Source organism: Macaca nemestrina, chromosome 4, assembly GCF_043159975.1.
Source record: "Macaca nemestrina isolate mMacNem1 chromosome 4, mMacNem.hap1, whole genome shotgun sequence".
In the NCBI taxonomy this organism is placed as follows: Eukaryota; Metazoa; Chordata; class Mammalia; order Primates; family Cercopithecidae; genus Macaca; species Macaca nemestrina.
Genome location: NC_092128.1, coordinates 101097207 through 101111681, shown reverse-complemented (window position 1 = coordinate 101111681; position 14475 = coordinate 101097207).

Here is a 14475-nt window from a genome sequence, read left to right as displayed (position 1 = left end):
TTGTTATCGTTTCTTCCATAACCATTTGATAGAATTCACCAGTGAATTCTGGAGTTTTCTTTGTGGAAAAGTTTTTTTGCAGATGCAGAGCCATCCATGCTTTCTATTTCATCTTTTGCCACTTTTGGTAAGTTTTGTTTTTCAAGGAATCTGGCTATTTCATGTAAGTTATCAGATTTATTGTTTTAAAGTTGTTCATAATATTCCAGTATTATTATTTGAATATATGTATAAGATCTGGAATGAAATCTCCTCTTTCATTCCTGATACCAGTAATTAGTTTTTTTCTCTCCCTCTCTTTTCTTGATTAGTCTTGCTAAAAGTTTACAACTTTATCAATTTTGTTAAACATAAAAGTTTTGGGTTTGTTAATGTTCTCTATTATTTTTTCTATTTTCTATTCCATTGATTTCCACTTTTATCTTTATAAGTTTTCCTTTTTACTTACCCTGGGTTTAATTTGCTCTTCTTTTTTAGCTTCTCAATATGAAAATGTATAAGCCTTTCTTCTAAGACAAACATTTGAAATTATGGATTTCCTTCTACTTACTGCTTTAGTTAAATCCACAAATTTTTGATACATTGTTTTCATTTTCATTTAGTTTAAAGTACTTTCTAATTTTCTTTTTGATTTCTTCCTTGACTTACTCCTTATCAAGAAAAGTGTTGTTTAATTTCCAAATATTTAGGGCTTTTTAACATATCCTATTATTTTAATTGTTGCTTTCTAGTTTAATTCCTGTGTGATCTGAGAAAGCCTTTTGAAATTTACTGACTTGTTTATGACTCAACATATGGTATATCTTGGCAAACACTCTATGTGTACTTAAAAAGTGTGTATTATCCAGTTATTGTATGTAATGTTTTATACATGTCAATTAGATCAAGGTGGTTGATAGTGTTGTTCAGGTCTTCTATATTACTTCAACCCAAATAACAGACAGAGGGAGATTCTCCAGAGATACTGAGTTTATTTGAGATGCGCAGGGGACTTGCAAATCCAGGACATGGGGCTCTTGGGACAATAGGCATATCTGAAGAGGCTGAGGCAAAGGGAAGCTTTTAAAGGCAACAGGGAAAAGTACACATAATTTGCTTTGAAACAAAGAGAATATTGGTTACAGCAGCTTATCACAGGAGTTGAAGCCAGTTCATTAGTGAAGACAGTGTGTCAGGCGGGTGTTCTTGTACATCTGGCTAGCTATCCTTGTGATTCATGTAGCAGTTTGGGAAGTCTTTGACAAAACTTCTTGTTACAGGCATGGGGGGGTAAGAGCTCTTCAGAGAGTCTTTGTAATTGAGTTCTTATCACAGATACGTGTGCAAGCCCCGCCCCCCCCGCCACTGCCTCACTTCTCAGCCTCCCAGCGTTATTTATTTATTTTTGTTAGAATTTGACATAAGTAATTCCACTTAGACTCTGACAACTTTCATAATCATTACTAATTTTTTATCTAGTTCTATCAGTAACTAAGCGAGGAAGTTAAAATATCTAACCACGACTGTGGATTTGTCTATTTTTCCCTTTAGTTCTTTCATGTTTGCTTTATGTATTTTGAATTTGCTATGAGGCATGTACACATTTATAATTGTTATATCTTACTGGCAAATGACATTTTTATTATTATGAAATATCCTTCTTCATCTCAAAATATACTTTGTATCTTATAATCTGTTCAGCCTAACATTAATATAGCCACTCCAGCTTTTTTATGATTAGTACCAACAGTCAGTGAGGAGCTGAGGCCTCCTGCCAACAGCCATGGGGGTGAGCCATGCAGGAGGTAGATTTTCCAGCCCCAGTCCAACCTTCAAATGACTACAGCCCCAGATGACATCTTGAATCTAACCTTATGAAAGACCTTGATCCACAACTTGCCAGCTAAGCTTCTCCCGTATTTTTGACTTTCAAAAACATTGAGACAATAAATATTTGTTGTTTTTTAAGCTGCTAGTTTTGGAGTAATTTGTTACATAACAGTAGATAACTAATACAGGGATCTTCCCTGAACTGAGTATACGATTCCTTTTCTTGAGAAGGGAGGTCCCTTCAAGGTGCCTCCTGGGGCTTTGACAATGAGTGTCACAGCAGTGAGGTAGTATCCTCCTTGAATCTTCTGTGCCATGTAAGAGCCCTGGCACCTGTCATATAGTCATTTAATCAACATTTACCCCTTGAGAAGCTTAGAGTTCCAAAGTGATATGGTTTGGCTGTGTCCTCACCCAAATCTCATCTTGAATTCCCATATGTTGTGGGAGGGACCCAGTGGGAGGTAACTGAATCATAGGGGTAGGTCTTTCCTGTGTTGTTCTCATGATAGTGAATAAGTCTCATGAGATATGATGGTTATTATAAGGGGGAGTTTTCCTGCACAAACTGTCTTTGCCTGCTGCCATCCATGTAAGATGTGACTTGCTCCTCCTTGCCTTCTGCCATGGTTGTGAGGCTTCCCCAGCCACGTGGAACTGTAAGTCCAATTAAACCTCTTTATTTTGTAAATTGCCCACTCTTCGGTGTGTCTTTATCAGCAGCATGAAAACAGACTAATACACAAGGCTTGATTTTTTCAGTCTTATTTCCTTTGGCTCACGCAGCCCTAGCAAGAGCCAAAGCAGATAGGTGCACTGAAGAAGCCTCAGAATGCAGGATGAGTGAGCCCAGCTTGTGGGCCAGATGATCTGGCCTCATTAGTCCTCTCTCATTGACTCTCCTTTCTGGCCCGTGACCCGTTAAAAATGTTTTGCCTCAACTTCTAGCCTCCCTTAGCAAAGATTTGTTTTAGCCTCTGTCCTCCAAAAATGAGGAGGTGAGGTCCCTTGAATTCTGTGGGATAGTGTCAATAGCTGAAGCAGTGCCATTTGCTGTAAGATTTAATTCTCTTTTGATTTCACTGGTACAGAAGCCTCAGGAGGGAAGAGGTATGTTTCCCTTCCCTCCCTCCTTGATTCCCAGGGCATAGGTAAGGGAAAACTTTATCTTCTAATCTGTAAAAGTAGGGTTGGGGGGTGGCATTCAGGGGCTTGGAGAGTGAGAAGCAGAAGTGGCCAGAGTGACAAGATTTTCTCTGAGATGAAAACCTGCAGAATCAAGGCCTGTGGGTGCCAGAAGAAATGGAGACCTGTTCACTGACTGTGACAATGCCAGGGTCTCAGGAAGAAATGGTTATGTGTTGCTCTGGTGGAAACTGGGTCCTAGTGATGGGATTCTGAACCTTTGAAAGGACTCCTGTGTTTCAACTTGACACTGAGTGACCAAACTTTTGGCCTTCAAGAGACCTCTTAGGACTTAAACGTGTATGTCATGGGAGTGAGGCAGTGTCCTCTATGAATCTTCTATGCTGCACGAGAGTCCTACACCTGTCACATAGTCATTCAATAAAGGTTACCAAGCACCTACTATGTGCCAGGCATTGTTCTAGGCACTGGAGGGGCAGCAGTGAACAAAAATGATGAAGTTCCTATTTGCAAGGAGCTCATAGTCTTTGGGACAAGATTGGCAAAATAAAAATAAGCTGATTAATACATCATTTCAGATATTGATACTCTAAAAATAATAAAGTAGGGAAAATTGACAGAGCATGATGTGAGATGAAGGTGGTCTTTAGATAGGTGGTCAGGCCTCTCTGAGGAAGGAACATCTGCTCTAGGACATGAACATGACAAGGAATCAGTCATAATAAGAGCATGTGCCAAGGTCTTGAGGTAGAAACCTGCTTGGCCAGTGAAAAGAACAGTAAGAAAACCCGTCTGTCTAGAATATTGTGAGTGAAGAGGAGACTGGTATAAAATAAGAGCAGAGAGGTAAGCAGAAGCTAAATCATATAGATATTGTGGGCCATGGTAAGAAAATTGTATTTTCAGTGCAATGAGAAGTCACTGAAGCATTTTAAGCAGGGGTGTAAATGGTCTGATGTCTGCTTTAAAAGGATGATTTTGGCTGTGTGTGGAGATTGGGCTGGAATGGGATAAGGATGGAGGCAGGATACTAGTAAGGGAGTCATTGTTGGTGCCCTTTAGCTTGCCTGGGTCAAGGTACGAATAGTGGAGATGTGAAGAGAGGCTGGATTTAGAAGCTGTTTTGAAAGTGAAGCAAATCAGACTTGCTGATAGAAAGACATACTGCAGGAGGGAGGAAAATCAAGAGAAGAAAATAATACTTTCTTGTAGATAGTTTTACTCTAAGAAAATGACTAAATTGTGGTGTCACTTCCTGGTATGGAGGGAACAGGGAGAGGAGCAGGCTCCCTGCATCAGTGAGAAGGGATCCAAAAAAATAAGACATAGATTAGACCTGTGAAAGAACATGCTGATGGAGAACAGGAAAGGAGGATGAGTGAAGTGAGAGGTAGAAGCTGCATGAAATTCAGAGATTCCTTTCTGTGACTTCTGTGAAGTAGGAAGTAAAGTCACCTGTTGAATGTGAGGGGAAAGGTTGCCAGGTTGTAATGTTGTGGAGGATGGAGGAGGTTGCAAGAGCCCCTATAAAGAACACCATCGTAAACCCTGTTGGGGAGATGTGTAAACAATTCAGGCCAGTGCTGGAGGCCCAGCTGAGCTTGGAGACTGTTATGGATTGAATTGCATCCCCCAAAAATGTTTATTGAAATCCCAGCTCCTGGTACTTGGGAATATAAACTTGTTTGGAAATAGGGTCTTTGCAGATGTAAACAAGATGAAGTCATTAGGATGGGCCCTTAATATGACTGGAGTCCTTAGAAGAGTTTGGTCACAGACAGATTTGCACAGGGAGAATGCCAAGTGAAGATGGAGTGATGCAGCTGCAGGCCAGGGAACACCACAGGTGGCAGCCACCACCAGAAGCTGAGACAAGGCAGGGAAGGATGCCACCCGGGGACTCAAGGAAGCACAGCCCTGCTGAGGCCTTGATTTCAGACTTCCAGCCTCTAGAACACTGGGATGATACATTTCTGATGTTTTAAGCCACCAAGCTTGTGGTACTTTGTTACGGCAGTCCCAGGAACCTAATTCATAGACTTTGTATACCCTAGTTCTTTCTTCATCCTCTTAATCTTTATTCTTTCTAATTACAAAAATAATACAAGCTCTTTGGAAAATACAAATATTATAGCAGCATATGGCTTGGAAATTGAAAGCCAGAGAGAGAAAGAATAAGGAGGGAGGGGGACAAGTCACATATATTTAATATATGTCAATATTTAATATACACACACATTTTTTAGAGAGAGTTTCTCACTCTGACCCAGGCTGGAGTGCATTAGTGCCATAATGGCTCACTGAAGCCTTGAACTCATGAGATCAAGCCATCCTCCTGCCCTAGCCTCTCAAGGCATGTGCCACCACTCCTAGCTAATTTTTTTGGCTTTTGTAGAGAGAGGTCTTGCTATGTTGCCAAGGCTGGTCTCCAACACCTGCCTCCAGTGATCCCCCAGCATTGGCCTCCCAAAGTGCTGAGATTACAGGTGTGAGCCACTGTGCCCAGCCTCTGGTTTTAAATATTTAGAATGCATTCGTGTTGTTTATGTTTTTACAACCTAAATTACCTCTACATTTAAAAATACTTTTGTCAGCTGGGTTCACAATTTGTACTCTTTCTTTTCTTTTCTTTTTTTTTTTTTTTTTTGAGATGGAGTTTTGCTCTTGTTGCCCAGGCTGGAGTGCAATGGTGTGATCTCAGCTCACCACAACCTCGTCCTCCAGGTTCAAGTGATTCTTCTGCCTCAGCCTTGCTAGTAGCTGGGATTATAGGCACCCACCACCATGCCTGTAAAAATACCATGTATTTTTAGTAGAGGCGGGGTTTCTCCATGTTGGTCAGGCTGGTCTCGATCTCCCGACCTCAGGTGATCCGCCTGCCTCGGCCTCCCAAAGCGCTGGAATTACAGGTGTGAGCCACCACAACCGGCCAACTTGTACTATTTCTAAGCAAACACAAGTCTATTTCACATAGATAACACATTACATTTCTACAGAAATCATTGCATTAAGCCTATTGAAATGCATCTTGCTGTTTTTTAAACTTAAGACCACGTATAAGTGATAGTTCTTTCATATCAGTACATGAATCTGGGAAGACCCTAATTTTCAGTGACCACAGGTCTTTAATCTGTTTTGATTTTTCCCTGGCAGTGCTCAACAGCTGGGAGCTGCCCCATGGAAAGGGACTACTGGCCTAATCCCAGGCTGGGGTTTGACTAAAAGGTTGCACCAGGAGGACAAAAGGGAATGAGAGTAAGACCACTGGCAAAAGAATGACCAAAATGATAGACTTGGGCTATATTTTGGGCTAATTGTGCCCCCCAAAATATATATGTTGAAGCCCTAACCCCCGATGTATCAGTATTTGGAGATGGGGCCTTTTGGAGGATAATTAGGTTTAGATGAGATCACGAAGAAGAGCCCGCATGTTGGGATTAGTGCTCCTACAAGACATCAGGAAGTTTGCTCTCTCCTTCTGTCACGTGAGGATACAGTGAGAAGGCAGCCGTCTGCAAGCTAGGAAGAGGGCCCATGCCAGAACCTGACCATGCTGGCACTCTGATTTGGGATTTCTAGCCTCTAGAACTGTGAATAAGTACATTTCTATTGCATAAGCCACCCAGTCTGTGGTATTTCCTTATGGCAGCCTGAGCTGACTAATATAGGCCTCAAGATTGGAAGGGGAAGGAAGTAAAGAGAGAGAATTGGTAGGGATAAAGAAAAGGCATCAAGAGACTTGGGGTATCTACTACTGAAGACATCAGCCCTCCATGGCAAAACTGCACAGCATGTTTGGAGTAAGAGAAAGCTGAAGTCTCAACAAACAAATAGATTCTTAATGTTCTATATCACCAGACAAACTGCAGCCCTTTTATACATATGGAGTGCTTTCTGGGCCAGTCCTGTGGCCCCTTTCAAATGTATGGTGTTGAAATGTATTAAGTTTATGTCTTCAAGGTCTGCCCCTCCCTTCTTGCATTATATAATAAACTCTTCTCATTTCTTTTCTTTTTTTTTTTTTTTTTTGAGACGGAGTCCCACTCTGTCACCCAGACTGCCAAGCTGGAGTACAATGGCGGTTCAAGCGATTTTCTTGCCTCAGCCTCCCATACTAGGGATTACTGGCACACACCACAATGCCCAGGTAATTTTTTTTGTATTTTTTAATAGAGACAGTGTTGGCCAGGCTGGTCTCGAACTCCTGACTTCAGTGATCCGCCCGTCTCAGCTTCCTGATGTGCCGGGATTACAGCCATGAGCCACTGCGCCCAGCCAACTCTTCTCATTTCTAAGTGTCCTAACACCCTGCATCTCCTGCTGACTGCAAGGCAATTCTCAGGGAGGAGCCTGGATTGTGTCCATGTATGAAGAAAGACTCTGCTGCTGATGTGCAAAGGAATGTGGATGTGATAGTTTCCAGCCTGAAAGTCCCCCTCTTTTCATCTCCGCGATGTAGTTCTTAGAAACAACAAGCTTTACTTTTACAGTGAGTCCATGTCTAAAACTTTATGTGAACCCAAAATACCTGAGATAGGTCTCAGTTTAGAAAGTTAATTTTGCTAAGGTTAAGGATGCATCCAAGACAGCTTCAGGAGGTCTTGATAACATGACAACATGTGTCTATGGTGGTTGGGCACAGCTTGGTTTTATACATTTTTAGGGAGACATGAGACATCAATCAATATATGTAAGACATACATCAGTTTCATCTGGAAAGATGGGACAACATGAAGCAGGGAGGGGGCTCCTAGGTCATAGGTACAACAGCATTCTTTTGAGTTTCTAATTAGCCTTTCACTGAATACATAACTTACAGGAATGGTCACTTATGCCTTAGTCTGGCTTAGTGAAACAATAGGGAAAAGGAAGCAATTAGATATGCATTTATCTAACGTGAGCAAAGGGATGACTTTGAGTTCTGTCTGTCTTTTGTCCACAAGGAATTTTCTTGTGGGCAAATTGTGAGGGAGGTACGTAGCTTTTTAATCTTTGTAGCTATCTTGTTTAGGAATAAAATGGGAGGCAGGTTTGCCTGCAGTTCACAGCTTGACTTTTCCCTTTGGCTTAGTAATTTTGGAGTCCTGAGATTTATTTTCCTCTCACATCTCCCCTCTTTTCTTTTTAAAATCTTTCAGAGAGAGCATTTTAGAAGAAAACAAGTCACTGGTCTCAGGCTTTGTCTGATCTCTCATGGCTAGGATAGTTTATTCCTAGTTGGACAAGTACCACGTTATTTGGAAAGCTCATTTTTAGTAGGTTATGAAGTCTCATGTCCTATGAAGAGAAAATAGGGGGAGGAAGGAAGAAAAACAACAACAAACAAACAAACAAAATGAAGAAGAATCCTGGAAAATCGATATAGGCTATATTACTCTGAAGTCCATGTCAGTAGGTAGGTATGAAAGTGGTTTATGTGTGTAAATAGGTTGCTATTATTTTCTTCTGAAATTTATGTTGTCTAGCTTCAGTTTGTAGGGCTTTAAGAAAGACTGCTTAATTTTGAGTGATTTCAAATCAGGAAAAATGGGGTGGGGGGAAGTAAAGGAAAGAAGAAAAAAATTGAAAACATTATTTTGGAGACTTGTAGCCAGGAAAAATTTTAGAATTCAATCCAAACTGTAGAAAATAATAAAAATTGAAAAACATTAGGCAAGGCAAGACTGGAATATAATAACAGGTGTACTATAGTTTATGTTGAAATATAATTTTCCTCTCTGCAGTCTCATTTTCACTAAAGACAAGTCATAGGAGGAATTCATTTGCAAAATAAGTTTTAGTCTTATTATACTTGGCTGGAGTATTTGCATAAAGTCAGAAGAATAATTATTAGCTATATAGGCTCCTCTTTTTTTTAATTGGCTTTGCTGGAACTTTATTCCACTCAGATTTAACTTTAATGCATTAAGCCTGGCCTGTGCCTGCAAATACTTGCATTAGTTGAGTGAATTCCTCATTTCAACGTCCCAAGAAAACTTGGGGCTCTTGGGCCTGTCAGAAAGTGACATTCTTTGCTCACTACAAGTCACCCTGTTTCAGGACTGTGTAGACAAGGTATGAGACCAGCTTTCTCAAGGAGTTTTTATTGGCTCTAAAGTCAAGTTTCATTCTTTAAAGGAGTCTGTTTGTATTTGAAAGCATCCCATTCCAGCCAAAACTTTGGTAAAATAACCAGCGTCTCCAATTGTGCCCTGTTACAAAGGAACATTCTTGAGAAAGAATCTTTCTCAAAGGGGAGATTCTAATTGCATGTATGCAAATAACTATATTGCCATAAGTTAAGAATACTCACAACTGGTTTCTAAATTTTGGAGAAATCAGGTAGAGAGAAATATGCTCCAAATTTTGTTTACAGGAATATACTTTACTCCACTGTTAAACTATAAATAGCTCAAAAGTTTTCCTGGCTCTGAAAAATAAAGGGTCAGCAATGTTTTAGGCAAAAAGTCATAAAAGGATTATTTCAGTTTTCTATTAGTTCAGTCCAGGCAGTTAACTCCTTTTCTGCTTCATATTCATGAACATTTCAGCTCTCCAATGGAGTCTTGGAAGTTTTTCCTCTCTTCTAGTGTCACAGTCTCCAAAGTTATTATAAGCCTGCATTCAAGAGCACCTGTCAGAGTCCCATAGCTGATTATAAAACCACCTTTTGAATAGGATAAAAGTTAAGCAACTGTGGATGACAAAAGTCTTAGAACAGTTATAAAGACACAATTGACAAGGATGTTTGGTTACTTCTGTGGCATACAACAATTTTACATAATTATAATTACCATAATTACATAATAATCATAATTACCATTGATAACATATGCCAAGACATATCAGAATCACAGGAATTTCATACAATTCTCAAACACATACCAATAACACATGTGCATAAATATAATCCAAAGAAGGTTAAACATTGTTTCTTACTTGATAATACTTCCTGTATGATTTTATTATATCAAATAAACCAAATATGTCTCTTTTGAACTTCAGGGGACTAATATCAAAAAATTAATAAGGACCAAAGTTAGAATTTGATTTTGGAAGATTTGTCAAACAAAAAGTTTAAAACACTTAATAGCACAAAGTAGGATCACAGGTCATTGTAAAGTCATTCATTTAGACAAAGTGATAACTCAAAGATTTTTTTTAAGGCGAAAACCCTTATTCTTTGAGAGGAGACTTCATTTCCCAAACTATCAGCCTTAATCAAAGTAGAATGAGGCCTATTAAACTTGTTTTTCAAAATTTTATAAACAGTCTATAATATTAAATAGTTTAATCATCTTGACCATAAGATGTAATTTCCATAAGCCTTTTTTATAACCTTTAATTAAGGAGTGGGTTAATGCTCCAAGAAAACCTTGTTAATCTGACTCAGAGGCCCATATGCTAGTCTTGCATCAGTGCCTTCGACATTAATGGTTAATTTATAGAGAAACTAAACTTATTTTAGCTCTCAAAATTGGCTCTTACAATGTCACACATCCATGTCTTCCATGATAGTTCCTGGGTCTTGAGGAGTTGAATAGTTTTAATTTCTGGCCCTGTTTCTCATGAACACAGTTTATTTTGATTGGTATCTTCTACAGGGTCTGAAGACAAAGCTTTAACTGCTGTCAGGGTTTAAGATTTAGCAGGACTTGGCGTCCTTTTTAGACCCAGGAGTCTAAACCCTGTAACTTGATGGCACAAGGACTTTAAAAGCACATACAGAAAGTTACACAGATGTAATAACCTTAATGAAAAATATTTTTTCTTTTAATCTCAGTTTTTTCTAAGCACACCAAAACTTAGTGATAATGACACAGGAATTATTTCAATATAAAGTGTAAAATCCGTTGTTAGGCCAGTTACCCAAAAGCAAAAGAAAAGAGCTTCTGCAGTGTGACTGCTGTTCCCTATGGAGAATCCATTTAGATTAACTGCAAGTCAAAACTAATGAAAGAGATACTTGAATTAGTTATGAGACATGAAGCCAGCTGGGCTTCTGGGTTGGATGGGGACTTGGAGAACTTTTCTGTCTAGCTAAAGGGTTGTAAACACACAAATCAGTGCTCTGTGTCTAGCTAAAAAGATTTGTAAATGCACCAATCAGCACTCTGTAAAAATGCACTAATCAGCCTCTGTGTCCAGCTAAAGGTTTGTAAGCATACCAATCAGCACTCTGTAAAAACACACCAATCAGCACTCTGTGTCTAGCTAAATGTTTGTAAACGCACCAATCAGCACTCTAAAAACAGACCAATCAGTGCTCTGTAAAATGGACCAATCAGCAGGACATGGGCAGGGCCAAATAAGGGAATAAAAGCTGGCCACCCGAGCCAGCAGTTGCAACCCACTAGGGTCCCCTTCCACACTGTGGAAGCTTTGTTCTTTTGCTCTTCACAATAAATCTTGCTTCTGCTCACTCTTTGGGTCTGCACTACCTTTATTAGCTGTAACACTCACTGTGAAGGCCTGTGGCTTCACTCCTAAAGTCAGTGAGACCACGAACCCACTGAGAGGAACAAACAACTCCAGACATGCCACCTTTAAGAGCTGTAACACTCACTGTGAAGGTCTGTGGCTTCACTCCTGAAGTCAGCAAGACCACGAACCAACCAGAAGGAAGAAACTGTGGACACATCTGAACATCTGAAGGAACAAACTCCAGGCATACCATCTTTAAGAACTGTAACACTCACCGTGAGGGTTCGCAGCTTCATTCTTGAACTCAGTGAGACCAAGAACCCATAGGAAGGAACCAATTCCAGACACAGTTAGACATAGGAAGAATGTTTCCTGGGTCATATGTGAAAATTTTTAATTTCATAGAACAATTTAAAGCCAAGAGCACAGAATATTATGTTGGAAGGGAAGATTTCCTTTAGACCTTTAAGAGAAAACATTTTTAGCGTCAGACCACAACAGAACCCAAAAAAAAAGAAACTTACAGAAGCTGAAAATAAGTTGAAGAATAGAGTGATTATTTCAGGCACTTTAAAAGGGGAGAGAAAGCTGAAAACAGTGAGATGCAATACAAGTTGAAATTTGCTTAAAAATTATAATATCTTTTATTAATTTTATTAAGAATGAAGCAGTACTTCAAGAAAATTCCATTGTTCTAACCAATTCTTTTTTTTTTTTTTTTTTTTGTGATGGAGTCTCACTCTGTCACCCAGACTGGAGTGCAGTGGCGTGATCTCGGCTCACTGCAACCTCCACCTCCTGGGTTCAAGCAATTCTCTGCCTCAGCTTCTCGAGTAGCTGGGATTACAGGTACCTGCCACCATGCCTGGCTAAGTTTTGTATTTTTAGTAGAGATGGAGTTTCACCATCTTGGCCAGGCCGGTCTTGAACTCCTGACGATGTGAGCCACCTGCCTTGGCCTCCCAAAGTGCTGAGATTCTTTATAATACAAATGGTTTTTAGGAAACACCAAAACCCAGTTCCTGGAAAGACCATTAAAAATAATTTCCCTTTAATTATAGACAACTTGATCATGTAAAAGTTTTTTTTTCCATAAATCCTCTTATGATTTACACAGACATGCTTGTGAGGTGGGAGAATAGGGTCTGGAGGCAGGGAACCTAAGGCCAATTTGCCCTGACTTTCTAGAACTGAATCAAAAGGAAAACCCCACCTCTCCAGACCCAAGTAACGAAAGTATCAGAGGCTACTCTCTTTGCACTGCCTCACAGATTAAAAATGGAAAGTACCGGGCCGGGCGCGGTGGCTCAAGCCTGTAATCCCAGCACTTTGGGAGGCCGAGACGGGCGGATCACGAGGTCGGGAGATCGAGACCATCCTGGCTAACATGGTGAAACCCCGTATCTACTAAAAAAATACAAAAAACTAGCCGGGCGAGGTGGCGGGCGCCTGTAGTCCCAGCTACTCGGGAGGCTGAGGCAGGAGAATGGCGGGAACCTGGGAGGCGGAGCTTGCAGTGAGCTGAGATCCGGCCACTGCACTCCAGCCTGGGAGACAGAGCGAGACTCCGTCTCAAAAAAAAAAAAAAAAAAAAAGGAAAGTACCCCTGATTGGTCCCCTCCCGCAACCAATCAGACTGGTTGCAAGCCATGTCTTCACGTGTAACTTTGTAACTTCACTTCAGCCTCTGATTGGTCACCTCCCACAACCAATCAGACTTATCATGGGCCACTCCTTCATTTACATAGGGTTTAACCAAGTAACCGATGGGAAACTTCTAGAGGCTAGAGGGTATTTAAACTCCGGCAAATTCTGTAACCGGCCTCTTGAGCTCCTTGCTGGTGCCCAATCCCAGTTTGTGGAGTGTACTTTCATTTAAATAAATCTGTGCATTCATTGCTTCATTCTTTTGTTGCCTGGTTTGTGCATTTTGTCCAATTCCTTGTTCAAAATGCCAAGAACCCGGATGACTCATAGTCAAGACCCTCCACCAGTAACATATTGGCGAGCCAGCCAGGAGGTAAGCCCAAAGTTTGGGATTTATTTTTCTTCTCTTGTTTTCCCTTTTCCTCTCTGCTCCCTACAGGGGAACTCTATTCTCTCTCTCTTCTTCCCTTTCTAGCTTGGGACCCTCGGTGGACAGCGCCTAAGCACAGAGGCAAATGCAGGTTTCTAATCAGGGCCACTCCCGGGCGAAACTGAAAGGTTTCTGTGTGAAAGTGCCTGACCACCACTGCCCGGTTCGGGTGACGGACCTGAGTCCTTTTCCTTTTTTCAGTCTTTCAGTGGCTGTTTCCTAGTAGCTTCTTGGTAATTGAGGGCAACTGGTCGGGACCACTCTCTAGTGTCACCTGAAGGCCAAGGAGTGAACCTGGGATAGCTTCCCTGCCCAGAAGGCGGAGGGACTCTTTTGTATCTTTTTGAGTTATAGTCCCTGATCCCTACCTGTGATGCAATTGGCAGCAGAAGCTCATCCAGGGTGAACTCACACACATTTTAGGCGACTTAAACCCTCTTTTCTTAAGCTAAATTATTCCATAGAGTTAGCCTGTAAGGGCAAAAGATAATATCTCTTAGATGTTTTGACCTCCCTTCTACTCAGCCTATTGACTGGCTGAGGACCTTTGGGACCCACAAGCTTTAGAATACATTCTACATCTTGGACCTCCACTTAGGGGGAGCTTGGTGGTCATTGCTTTGGCATCAATTTTCTTGCCCTGAACCCCATCAAAATTCTATATATATTTTATATACCCAATATAAACCCAATCTTTTATATACCATCTGCACCATTTCTTCATGGGGAATACCCCACCAACCTTGGTACCGTTAACTCCACAGTGTTCGGGAACCTCCTTAGTCTTGCAAGGAATGCAGGAAGATATGGCCCATCTAAATTGGTAGGATGCTAGAAGCTGAGACCTTCATCCAGGGACAAAAGAAAAGCTCATATTAGACCATTGCCTCTGGAGGGAAAACATACAAAGCAACACTGGTGCCCACCTAAGGTCAGAGATGTCTGACACTTTTAGACTGGACCCCAAAGGGGGATGCCCTAGGGGATCCAACTCCAGACCTCAACCTCTCCAAACGGAATGCCCTGGGCAGAAGTTCTCA